Consider the following 12688-nt stretch of genomic DNA (forward strand, 5'->3'; position numbering starts at 1 on the left):
AACTTTACACCCACTTCAGTCCCTCACTTGACTCATCAGAAACACGTGATAGGCTATCTTGTAAAAACTAAAACATGCCTGATGGTATGCATGGTTCTCTCCTCGGTGTGAAGAGTGTTAACAACGAAAAAAAGTTTTATGAGTGATGACTTGTGTTCTAAATTGTTGAACATGAACCCAGTGTCCCGCCAGCGGAGGGCGCAAGCACCCACCACTTGCCCCCACCCACCCCCACCCTCCCGTTACAAAGCTCCAGCTACAGTCGGTGGATTGCCTTATTTGGTGCGCAGCCCATAATTGTAACTCGGGAGAGATGCTGCAGTGTGCGTAAACAAATTGCATGTGTTGGAATAAAATTAGATGGGTGGATGAGCTCCAGCACTTTACATCAACTGTGTGACATCCTGGCTGACTGTCAAACTGTCACCATATGAACCGATTATACCAGAGTAAAGCAGTGCCAAAGCTTCAGACAGGCTACATTAGAAAGGTTAGGGGTGCGTAATGTGTGCGTAAAGGCTTTGCCAAAGAGAATAACGTCGACCATTCACCAGATTTAAGTCAAGACAGAACCACTGAGAGGGAAATCTCCCGCACCATCACCCACACACACTAACAAGTCTCGAGCGGGACAGAACTTACGTTTGTGTGTTTTCTGTCCCGGTGTGCGTCCTCTCCTCCAGTGTGCGTCCTCTCCGCTCAGTCAGTGCGCTGCAGTGCCTGTGGTCACAGTGGGTGTGTAGCCTGTGTATGTGTGTGTGCTGACCGAGGTCCCGGACCTCCCTCCCCACGCGCAGTGAATCCCGGTGGGGGGAAATGGGTGTATTGGAAGTGCTGGTGGCGTAAAGGAAAATAAAAAAAAGAGATAGTCCCTCCGCTCTTTCTCTCTTTTCTACCTCTACGAGTCCTCTGTCTCTCTCCTTCTCTCTCTGTCCTGCACCGGGACAGCCTTAATTGGTAAACGGGTGAAGCAACAGAGATGCTGGGGGTGTGACTCTCTCTCTCTCTCTCTCTCTCTCTCTCTCTCTCTCTCTCTCTCTCTCTCTCTCTCTCTCTCTCTCTCGCTCTCTCTCTCTCTCTCTCTCTTTCTCTCTCGCTTGCTCTGTGCCTCTTTCCTTTCCCCCCCTTTTTTACATGGGTGACGTCAAGACCGCGCCTTCGGGATTATAAAGGTATGACGTGACCCCCGTGCACCCCCCTCCCTGTGTCTGCTCTGTGTTTGTGTGTGTGAGAAACAATATATTACACATACTTTTACTCAATGTAATTCATATAATTCATTCCTTATCACCAAGTTACTCTTCTCTGTTCCTTTGAGGTCACAGGAACAGAAAGGGAACATCTAAATGTTTCTTGTTCTGTACTCATACTTATTGAATCCTCTGAAAGTCATTAACTTCTGTGGCGAAGGTAATATTTCAGATTCATACTTTTGAGAGTGACGGTAGCTGACAGTAATCATCACACAGTTAGGTGGAATGGAGCTGTTCTTCATCTCATTATCTTATTTTGTTGTTCCTTTGGTTGATTAAAACGTGTGTGTGTTATAGTTTCTTAATCCAAATAGTTTTTAATTGCTAAGCATTTATTTTTAATATAGTGCCAAGCAACCAAACGGGGCTGATTGGCACAAGTGCACAACATGACTTTAATAACAAATCCGCTAATTTTCGAAAATACACTTTGTACCATCCATCCATCCATCTTCTCCTGCTTTTCCGTCAGGCTCGCGGAGGTAACAGCTCCAGCAGAGAGCCCCAAACTTCTCTTTCCCTGGCCACATCAACCAGCTCTGACTGGGGGATTCCAAGGCGCTCCCAGACCAGCGAAGAGATATAATCCCTCCACCTGGTCCTAGGTCTACCCCTCGGTCTCTTCCCAGCTGGATGTGCCTGGAACACCTCCCTAGGGAGGCGCCCAGGTGGCATCCTCACTAGGTGCCCGAACCACCTCAACTGGCTCCTTTCAACGTGAAGGAGCAGCGGTTCTTCTCCGAGTCCCTCCCGGATGACTGAACTTCTCACCTTATCCCTAAAGGAGATGCCAGCCACCCTGCGGTACAATCCCATTTCGGTCGCTTGTATCCGTGATCTCGTTCTTTCGGTCATGACCCATCCTTCATGACCATAGGTGAGGGTAGGAACGATTTGTACATGAACACATATTTATTTATAACTGAGACCATGACCTTTCGTTTGCTGCTTGTTTAAATGTTCCAACATAAATAATGCCAGGGACATAAGTGTGCCAAAATGATATTTAAAAATAGAAAAAAATAGATAGACAGACAGATAGATAGATAGATAGATAGATAGATAGATAGATAGATAGATAGATAGATAGATAGATAGATAGATAGATAGATAGATAGATAGATAGATAGATAGATAGATAGATAGATAGATAGATAGATAGATAGATAGAAAGAACAGTCTCACCTCTCTCTGCACCCTCTGTCCTCTCCTTCCTGTTATCTGTTGTTTTTAGTAGATGAAATATAATGTAATACAGTGTGTGTGTGTGTGTGTGTGTGTGTGTGTGTGTGTGTGTGTGTGTGTGTGTGTGTGTGTGTGTGTGTGTGTGTGTGTGTGTGTGTGTGTGTGTGTATTCTCTCCAGCTGAGCGTTGGCTCAGGACAGAGGAATGTTGGCCTCTGCTGTGCCCTGTACTTACAGTTCAGCAGCCTGGTGGGAGGACGAAGGGGGGGTTAGGGTTAGGAGTTGGGTAGATTGAAGTGAGGGTGGAGGAGATTAAATATGGATAGCAAATTGAAGAAGACAATCAGTAAAATCTTTTGAATACATTATAAGATTTCCTAAACAACTTTTGAATGGTTTTGTGACTGTGGGTTTTTATAAACCACTCAAAGAAATAAAGAATGAAATTTTGGAAAAAAGCCTTCACTTTCTTTGCTGAAAATGTGCTGATAATCATAGACTCCACAGTAAAGATTTGAAGGTGGTGGTGGAGGGAAAATATTTGTAAAATTGGATGGAGCCAAGCTGTTTGACTTATGCTGTCTCTCAATTGGGATAATTTGCAGAGTACACTTCTTTGTACCACACTGTGAATACTTTTGACCGTATATCGTTTTCTCAAATCAAACACGACTAGTGCTCCCTCACAGGAGTGAAGATCTCAATTGTTAACCAGCTAGCTAGCCAGAAACAATCTTTAACAATCTTTAACTGTACTGGCGGCTAGTTGATCCACTCCACGATGGCGGTCGTTCAGAGCGAGAGGTGTCCAGTGTTCCACATTCAAATTTCTTTCTGTTATGAGAGGACCCTCCGGATACTCATAGAGCATTTTGCTATTCTTTGCATTGGGAGGTACTTATGCACTCAAAAGCGCAAATGTAAGTACAGAAGTCCTCGATTCTAATCACTTAGCTTTAAGCTAAGCTGAGATTGTTACCTTTTTTCATATTAAGGACAAACACATTGATTTGTTTGTCATATTAAGATTGTGAGATTAAATCCAAATAAAAGGCATGTGTCATCTCTTTCAAATTTGTATTGAAGTTGTGTCAGCTGGTAATGATGCTCTAAGGTCACAGAGGTCATCCACAGCTGCAGCTTTTAATATTTTCAGAGAGCTCTGATCTTCTCGGCAAGAAAGGGAAGAATTTTGCCTTAAATGTTGAGCTATTCCTTAATATATGGTTATGCTGTACTCTGATTTTGACTCATGAAACATTCCTGAAAGGTTATTTGGGATCTTTGTAATAGTGTGTCTTTTATCTTCTTAAATATGCAGCGTACCCATAATTCTTTGTGTGAAAGGGCAAAGGCAGATGACAGAGGAAGAAAACAATAATCAGAAGAGTTAAAGAGGCAGAGAGCAGGGATGAGGAATGTTTTATCTATGAGTGTGTGTGTGTGTGTGTGTGTGTGTGTGTGTGTGTGTGTGTGTGTGTGTGTGTGTGTGTGTGTGTGTGTGTGTGTGTGTGTGTGTGTGTGTGTGTGTGTGTGTGTGTGTGTGTGTGTGTATGTGTGCATTAATAAGAGCCAGATGTTTGCTGTTGTGGTTGTGAGCTCGTCCAGTCAGCCTGTGACATCATCTGTATGCAACTTGTTGAGTTACATCACCAGAGGCTTATTTATTGGGGTAAATATACACACACACACACACACACACACACACACACACACACACACACACACACACACACACACACACACACACACACACACACACACACACAGGTTTGTATGTAATTGAGTGGAAGACCGATAGAAAGGACAAAAATAAACGTTATTATAGTTTGACCTACTCAATGCACACTACTTGTTATGCAGATGATTAAATACCCAGCACAGACTGGCACCCACAGCATTTATGCTCTTGTTTGTCAGAGATCGTGACGTGGAAAAACCAAGGCCGCTACAAAGAAGATTTGTGTTTTTTCCATGTTGATATCTGTTGCTGAGTTGTCTTTCATTTTTGAGGGGGATTCACATGAATTTCCCAGGAGGAAATACATTATTCCAATTATTATCCAACACCAAATGATTGCAGCACAAATTGTCTTTTGAAGCTGGAAGTCAATGAAAGTGAAAACACATTTTGAGATCATGTAACTCGGATGAGGTCCAAAGTTTAATGGTTCCCTCTTTGGGCAATTTTACGCCCCTTCACCAAGTTCCATGAAAATCAGTATAGTAGTTTTTCACTTATCCTGCTGACAAACAAACAAAATCACAAACATACGCTCCTTGGAGAACGCATAACGTCTCCTGCAAAGTGGGAATCTGTAATACACGTAACTGAGAATAAAAAAAACAACTCTGACAAAGTGGCAGGGAAAACGCCAGTTCCAGACTGCAGGGCTGCAGATGAGCTAATGGGTGTAATATCAGGGGACAGGAGCAGGTTTTAGGGAATCTGGTGGACAGGTACATAAAAGATAGACCCTAAAATCGGGCTAAAAGTGGAGACCAAGCCTGTTTTCACATGCAAAATGGGATTGAGGAGGGAAAGTAAATGACAGAGTGAAAGGCAGCCAGGGCCTGGCTGACATCCTCATAACAAAGCTTCTCTCTGGTAGCGCTAAAGTGGTAAATTGTTTAACTAATGGAGAAGACCAAGTATAAAATGTTCCATGTGCACTCACTTTCTGCCTGAAGCGCTCCTTCACACACACTCGTGATTGAGCTAAATTTAAACATGCACACTGGTACTGACAAATTGTACGCATGCACAAACACAAAGGACTAAGCACTTACATTACACCCATAAACAGCACATCAAACCCCACTTGCAGGTAATTAAACAAATATGTGTCATTCCTTGATCTCTCATCCAACCATCTGAAGTAACTCAATGGCTCTCACACAAGCATATAAAAGTGGCTCCCATATGACAAAGTGGAGTAATTATGGAGAAACGTTTCTCATTAAATGGAATGGAGTCTATATTTAGACATGTCAACTATTAACTGGCTTTTGTGACCAGCTAAGGGAGACAGATCAGTTACACAGAAACAGCACTTAACATAAGAGGGCTTGAGGAATTGACACACGTGACCTAAATGACATTGAGACAACTCACAATGAGGACATCACAGTCACGCTTCACTTTCAAACATTGGTACCACCTATAAAAAGTCAGTGAAGGCACCCTTTTTACAAAGTTCAAAGGTCTTAAACAATGGCTTTATAGATGTTCTTTTAAAATCCTTTAGTAGTAGAGTGGTGCAGTGATGACATCATTTTGTTGAAGGAAGTTAGCATAGCAAGGGCTCCCTCGACTAAAAGCAATGGGATTTTTCCGTTCTGCACACAATAAGATCTGTAATACCTACGTGTTTTGTTCAGCAGGATAATCTCCACATACGAAAACCACTTTTTTCTGTAATTACCAGAAAATACAGCAGACTGTAAATAAACTATATCACGGTTGGGCATTCGCGTCATCACCGCTAAGCTAAATGCGGCTTTGGACATTTTACGAGATGGTATTCACTGAAGAACTTTAGGTCGAAGACTAATGTCTGAAATTCTCACTCGTTACCAACCAGCGTTTTTAAGAATGTGTCATAAAAACGGCGCTTGGTAACGAGTGAGTTTTTAAGCAGCACACCTTATTTTAGGCATCTAACCAAAAACGCGAAAAAACCAAACAAACAATTGCCTTCAGTGCTGGGCTTTGGTTTGCCAGATTTGGTAAAGTCATAATAATTTGCTAATATTTATAAATTCTGACTTGATGGCTTGATAGAAGTGAGAACAATATGAGTATTTATTATCTGAGGATTACCAACATTACCAACCTGGCAATTGAAAAGTTGCTCTTATTAATGATTCATTTGAGCTGTAAAACATTTATAAATCAATAATAAACCATTTACAATATCTATCTAAGTGTCTTCTGAACGGATTGCCACCCACTGCTCTCACTACTGACTCAAACCTATTCTGCACATCAGGGGAAAAACACCAGAGGTCTTTTAATTACTCTAATTAAACCGTATTAATGTTGTCTACTACTGCATATTGTTTTGTTTAATTCTACTCTTTTCTAGGCTACATTTTATATTCAATGCCCCTTTTTTTCATGCCGCTACAACACATTATACATATCTAATGTACTTGAATCTGTTTAATGCTTCAGAATAGAGGCTAGGGGGCTAGATTGATTTACAATCATTTCCCACGGCGGGTCTAATAATAGGTCAAGACATCATGTAACGTAACAGACCAGTTCCCATAGAAATACTAACTTACACATTTCAGCATGAATATTTATAGACATGAACATGGGTCTTTGAATACAATAGTTAAGCTAAACACAAAGAAAAACAACCGTGCAAAGCAAAGATGAATGGAGCAGTAAAACATTTATGAAATCTTATTCACAAGCAACATGACAGCAAACACAGCCAGACCGCTGCAGCACAAGAGCTCATTGTCATTACAGCACCAAGCGCCACTTTAACCTCCCTCACCTGCACATACACTCCTTCCACACACTTAATATGTGCTATCAACCCTCACCACAGGCACAGCAGACTATACTGTGAGGATTTGAAGTCATAAAAACCAGCCAGGGTCGAGCAGAGTAATCCCTCTGACTCAGCGAGCAGCAGACTCTGAAGTCTGCCTCAGGGTGAGTCACGTCACAACTCCAGGAATAATGAGATGTTTGCAGCAGAACTGTATGTGTGTATGCTGCTGGATGTGTACATGAGTGTGTGTCAGAGGGCTTTGGTGGAAAATGTGTGTCTGTTCTCTTTCTATGTATTCACACAATATGCAGACTGAGAGGTAGTCATGCTAAACGCTGCGTGGTAATCTTTTACTTTAACTAGCCTGCAGAAGAAAACACTCAGTGTTATGTTTGGAGAAAAGCCTCCAAAGGAAAACTTTGAGTTTGGAACTTTGGTCAAGACTACCCCTGTTAGGTCTAAATCACATCAAAACGCAAAGAAATGTTGAGGTTGCATGTAACTGCTCTTAACTCATGTCCACTTGAAAGCCTCAACCTGTGATATTCTGTGTGAGGGTATATTCTGCTAATTTTCCGGTGTATATCAGTATTTATTGTCTCTACTGGGACATGTCTCCGTGATTTAATGTTTAGAAAGCGCTTCATGTTTCTCATACTGCCTGTGCTGCAGCACCTCTTTTCACCCTCTGTCTGAAACCAGAGCCCAGCCGCTCTTAATGGTTAGCTGGAAGGCTATGTTGTGATTGGTCAACCCATGCAAAGATGTCCCTCTTAGCCTATCTTGTACAATGTGTTGGAGGGGTAGCCAATGGTAGCGCTATATAGTGATGTCATTATGTCACAGAAGTTAACAAAGGAATCTAATGGAGGCGTTTCAGGCAGGGGGGGGGGGCGTGTTAGAGAAACTCCATCTGGAGGGAAAACAACTTTGCTGACCATTGACATGCACAAAAACCTATACAACACACTACAGGAAAGGGGAAATCCCAAAAAGCATATTAGGGCCCCTTTACGGATTTTTGGCCAGAATTCTGGAAAGAAAATGCTGAACTTCGAAAGAAAACTCCATGGCTTTCAGTGAACTTAGTCCAGATGCAGGTGAAGATGTCAGCTGTAACCCTACACCCAAAATTGTATTTGTAAGCCCCCATGCAGGTGGAATCAAAATCAGAAACACGTTTATTCGCAAGTAGGTGAACACATAGAAGGAATTTGCCTTGGTGTATGTATACACAGTCAGAGAAGATACATTTAAAGAAAAGGACCATAAAAAAAAAAAACAATTACAAAAAGATATCTTAAGAAAACTCCATATTTACATGAAATAAACCAAAAACCAACGTACAGTATAATATGACAAAATATTCTGAATAATACAATCATATTGTTACGAACAGTTAACAGCTATACAGATAGTTGTATGCTTTTTAAATAATCTTTAAGCATTAATTCAGTTATTTATGTTTTAGTTTTCTTGCGTTTCTGCAAAATCAAATCACCTGTACTAATTATAATATATTGTTGAAACACTATTCAGAATAAATTGTGTATTATTTTATTAAAGATTTGCAAGGGTGGCAATATTTTTGGTCACATCTGTATTGAAGAGGGTCAAAAGACACAGGGTTAACTTGCATTGAGGGGCTCAAACCTGATCAGAAAGGATCCAGTAGTTAAAGGTTGTTTGGCAAAGGTTGTCTAAATTCTCAAGTAGTTGTTAAATTTAAACCCACCCGTGTAAACTGTGCAGATTAAACAAACACTTTGAATTAGATCGAGTTTAGACAGGGAGGTGAGCAGTGAAGATTTAACTCTGCTCCACTGTCCGGCTCTCTGCTTCTCTTCTCACTCCCTCTTTGGCCATATTAAGAAAAAAACTCAGATTGGAGGAGAGCATTGCTGAAAAATAGAGAGAGATAGAGACCTGGACCCGTTCCCAGATCCTCAGTTCCTGTTGGGTAATGAGTACATGGGGCCGAGGCAGGACGAGTGTGTGTCTTTCTCCTTGTAGTTATGGACATGCACACTTTTGAGAGTGAGCTACAGCAAGAGAAAAAAGCTGCTTATACGTGTGTGAGTGGATATTGAAATTGGACAGGGGTGCTCAGCATCAAATAAACAGGTTCATAGTCTTTAAAAGGAGACTGGACCGAGCTGAATGAATCACAGTACAGGAATCTTTTGCTCGTAGCTAGGCCATTATGGCAACACACACACACAGGTACGCATGCACACACTCACAGGGTTCCTTCTGAAGTGTTGTCTATATTCTATAACGCTTCATAATCCCCTCCTCCCCCTCTTAATATATGTTGGGGACATAACAACCTGGTATGCACATACACATTTAAACACTCCAACTCCCTCTCTTTCTACAAACACAGCCTTTTAAGGTAAGCTCTCCCTTCCTTTCTCTCTCCTCTCTTTCTCTGCCTGTGTTTACCTCTTTCGCTTAATCTGTTTCTGTCTGTATCATCCTGCCTGCACCCCCTTACCAGAGGTGGGAAGTAACTGAGTACATTTACTCAAGAACTATACTCAAGTACAATTTTGTACTTGAGTATTTCTCTTTTATGCTACTTTATACTTCTACTTCAATACATTTAAAAGGGAAATAATGTAATTTTACTCCACTACATTTATTTAACAGCTTTAGCTACTTTTAACAAAATGCATGTCACAAAATGTAACAAATAGACTTACTCTTTAAGTCACAAGAGAGTCCAATTATTTAAATATTTTATACTCAATCAGAACTTTGTTTGTCTACAGCAGTAAAATGTGTCACACATATAAAGGCAATTTTTATGCACATTTACTTTTTATACTTTGAGAACATTTTACTGAGAGATTTTGAATGCAGGACTTTTACTTGTAATGAAGTATTTTGACAATAATGTATTTCGGTCAAGTAAAGATTCTGAATAATTCTCCCACCATTGCCCCTTACCCCCAAACCTCCCCTCATTGTGTTTCTACCCTTCTTATTTTTCCAATATCTCTTGCTTTTTCCCCAAGCGAGCCCTTATGGATTTCCTCGTGACCAGCCGGCCTCCCTTGGGCCTTTTGCTCTCCTGAACTCTTCCTAACAGCGAGGAGGATGAGCGGCGGCGATCAGTCCAAACAGGCCGTGAGGGAGAGAGCAGGGCAAACAAACAGAAGGTTGCAGCGACCCAGAGAGATGGATATCTGTGTTTTTGTCCCCACTCACAGTGCAAAGTGGTGCTGTGAGATGTGACCACACAACATGAGCGTCAATATTCTTTCATTAGACTGGAATCTAGGAAAAGACATTTCCTAAATCTGGGTCAAGGGGCTGAAAAAGAACCCCTGACTGTTTGGTGTTCAGTGGCTCATGCTTTTGTGTGTGTGTGGGGTATAGATATGGAGAGATGGGCTCCAGTAGTTTTGTCCATATAAGGGAGGAGGAATGTGGAGAGAGAGCAGCTATAAATGACTGATCTCCCTCTCAGCCTCCCTCCCTTCCTCCATCTACCCCAAATTCTCCCCTAAATCTAGTTTTCTTACGCCACATCTTCCAGGTTACTGTTGGTGCTTTCTTGTGTGCACAAAATGTGCAAATATCTTTCAAGTGAGCATACACACAAATACACACATCCCTATGCATGGGGTATAGTACAACACACTTAAAGACACACACACACACACACACACACGCACAAACACACAAGATCAGACAGAGTATGTCTAACCCCAATGACATCATCATGACTTTTATGGCTCACTGACTTATCAGTTACCTGTGAGTTATTCGATGAGTGTGTGTGTGTGTGTGTGTGTGTGTGTGTGTGTGTGTGTGTGTGTGTGTGTGTGTGTGTGTGTGTGTGTGTGTGTGTGTGTGTGTGTGTGTGTGTGTGTGTGTGTGAAAGAGAAGGAAAGAGGCTCCTCTTGCTCATACAGGTGTCACTGTGTGAATGATGTGCATGACATCACCGCTGCAGAAAAAAACACAGGTACACACTCACGCACACATCACATGTGCTACTCATTTTGTGTGTGTGTGTGTGTGTGTGTGTGTGTGTGTGTGTGTGTGTGTGTGTGTGTGTGTGTGTGTGTGTGTGTGTGTGTGTGTGTGTGTGTGTGTGTGTGTGTGTGTGTGCGTGCGTGCGTGTGTGTGTGTGTGTGTGTGTGAGAGAGAGAGACACTGTTCACAAGGATGTTTTTTCTAGAATCCCTTTGTCTCTGTCCGTCATCTGCTGTTGCATATAAGGCGACAGCTGACGTCCTCACCTGTGTCTGGACTGGATTCACTGGAAACGGATGTTAAAGGAAACAAATAATGACGTCACCCAAGATGAACAGAGACCATGAGTATTTAAAAATGATATGTGTGTGGGTGTTATTTGGTGAGAAAAAACATGGCAGGGCTGAAGTCGGGGGAGGATGTGTGAACATTAGTATTTTGTGGTTTCTAGTTGACTCTAGTGATCTGTCTCTCTGGCTGGACATTTCCTCCTGTCCTTCCTCATCTCATCATCACCTCGGCTTGTTTCCCCCCTCTGTTTGCCTCTGCCTGTATTTAGTTATCTTTTAACCCTTAAATGGTTTCTGTATCTTGTGGGATACTGTCATTTAACAAGCGGTGTAACATCTAATAATGGGACTCATGGGTCTAACAAAATGCAAAATCGATGTAATGAAAGCTTAATATTAATGTTATATGTTTGTAATATGGGTGTATTACTGTTTGGTGTAATATTGGTATTATACACTATACTTGTAAATGGTTGTAATAATGCAGTAATATGGGATTAATATAGATGCAATATTGATTTGATAATATATCAAATGTACACGCTAAATGTGTGTAAGATTTAGACAAATCTAGAAATATGTCTAGCAATGAGCAATTATTAGAATTGTTTTCCAAATTATGAATATGTGCTTGTCCATTTTAGGGTAAACCATGTTAGCAACAGCTCTTTAGATAGCAATATGAATTAATTATCAAATCTATTTGAACCATTCATGGATTGATTGCCATAAAAGGGTGCCTTCAGAATGAATCCTGCAGGTAATCCTCTGGGCTTATTTTGGTGTTAGTTGGAGGTTGACATTTTTTGTTCTGATTGAAATGTCAACCATTTTGACCGATTCAATGGCCGTTATCATTTAATATCACTGTTATATTGCTTTACACTAGGCAAACTGCATGATGGGAAAGATTTGGAGTTTTAAACCAATGTCTACAGCGATTTGGAACAAACTTTGTTAGGTTAATAAAAATATCATGGTTTTGTTTAAAAAGTACATTTGTGGTGCGAGTTCAAATCAATCAATGTGTTGACTTTGGTTTTCACATGAGCCACAAACAGCCCCTCAAGTGTTAGCTTGCTAGCACAATAAACTAACATGGTAAACATGGTGCTTCAAATTAGCATGTTAGCATTGTTTTTGTTTGGTGTGTTAGTTTCTAGCTTAAATAAAGGAATAACAAATAAATTTGATTATTTGACTGACTGTGCTTAAAATGGACCCAAACAATATTTTAGGGTTGAAGGTTAAATCTGGGTGAAGTTTTGTTGAAATGAGCAGAGGTGTGCTGTGCACTGGGGGGAAGTGGTGGAGTAATGCTGAGTTATTGTTATTGGCAAAAGTTATTCTGTTATTGGACATAAATGAAAGCTGAGGAGAGACATAATGACAGACAATACGATACCTTTATAGAATCACATTCTTGGAAATGTTGAGTTTATTAGATTAACATTAGTGATGTA

At 41.0% G+C, this 12688-nt stretch overlaps 1 protein-coding gene across 3 annotated transcripts in view; it reads right to left on the reverse strand.

Annotated features, from left to right (window-relative positions):
• flna (filamin A, alpha (actin binding protein 280)) overlaps window positions 1-865 on the reverse strand; it is a 57717-nt gene extending 56852 nt beyond the window's left edge. The window contains exon 1 of one of the 3 annotated variants that reach the window (XM_063879020.1): window positions 643-865. The gene's annotated coding sequence lies outside the window, so the exon portion shown is untranslated. The remainder of the gene's footprint in view (window positions 1-642) is intronic. The other 2 variants (XM_063878848.1, XM_063878929.1) reach the window with 2 other exon arrangements.
• Between the last annotated feature and the right edge of the window lie 11823 nt (window positions 866-12688).

The sequence above is a fragment of the Eleginops maclovinus genome, chromosome 1 (genome assembly GCF_036324505.1).
Source record: "Eleginops maclovinus isolate JMC-PN-2008 ecotype Puerto Natales chromosome 1, JC_Emac_rtc_rv5, whole genome shotgun sequence".
Classification (NCBI taxonomy): domain Eukaryota; kingdom Metazoa; phylum Chordata; class Actinopteri; order Perciformes; family Eleginopidae; genus Eleginops; species Eleginops maclovinus.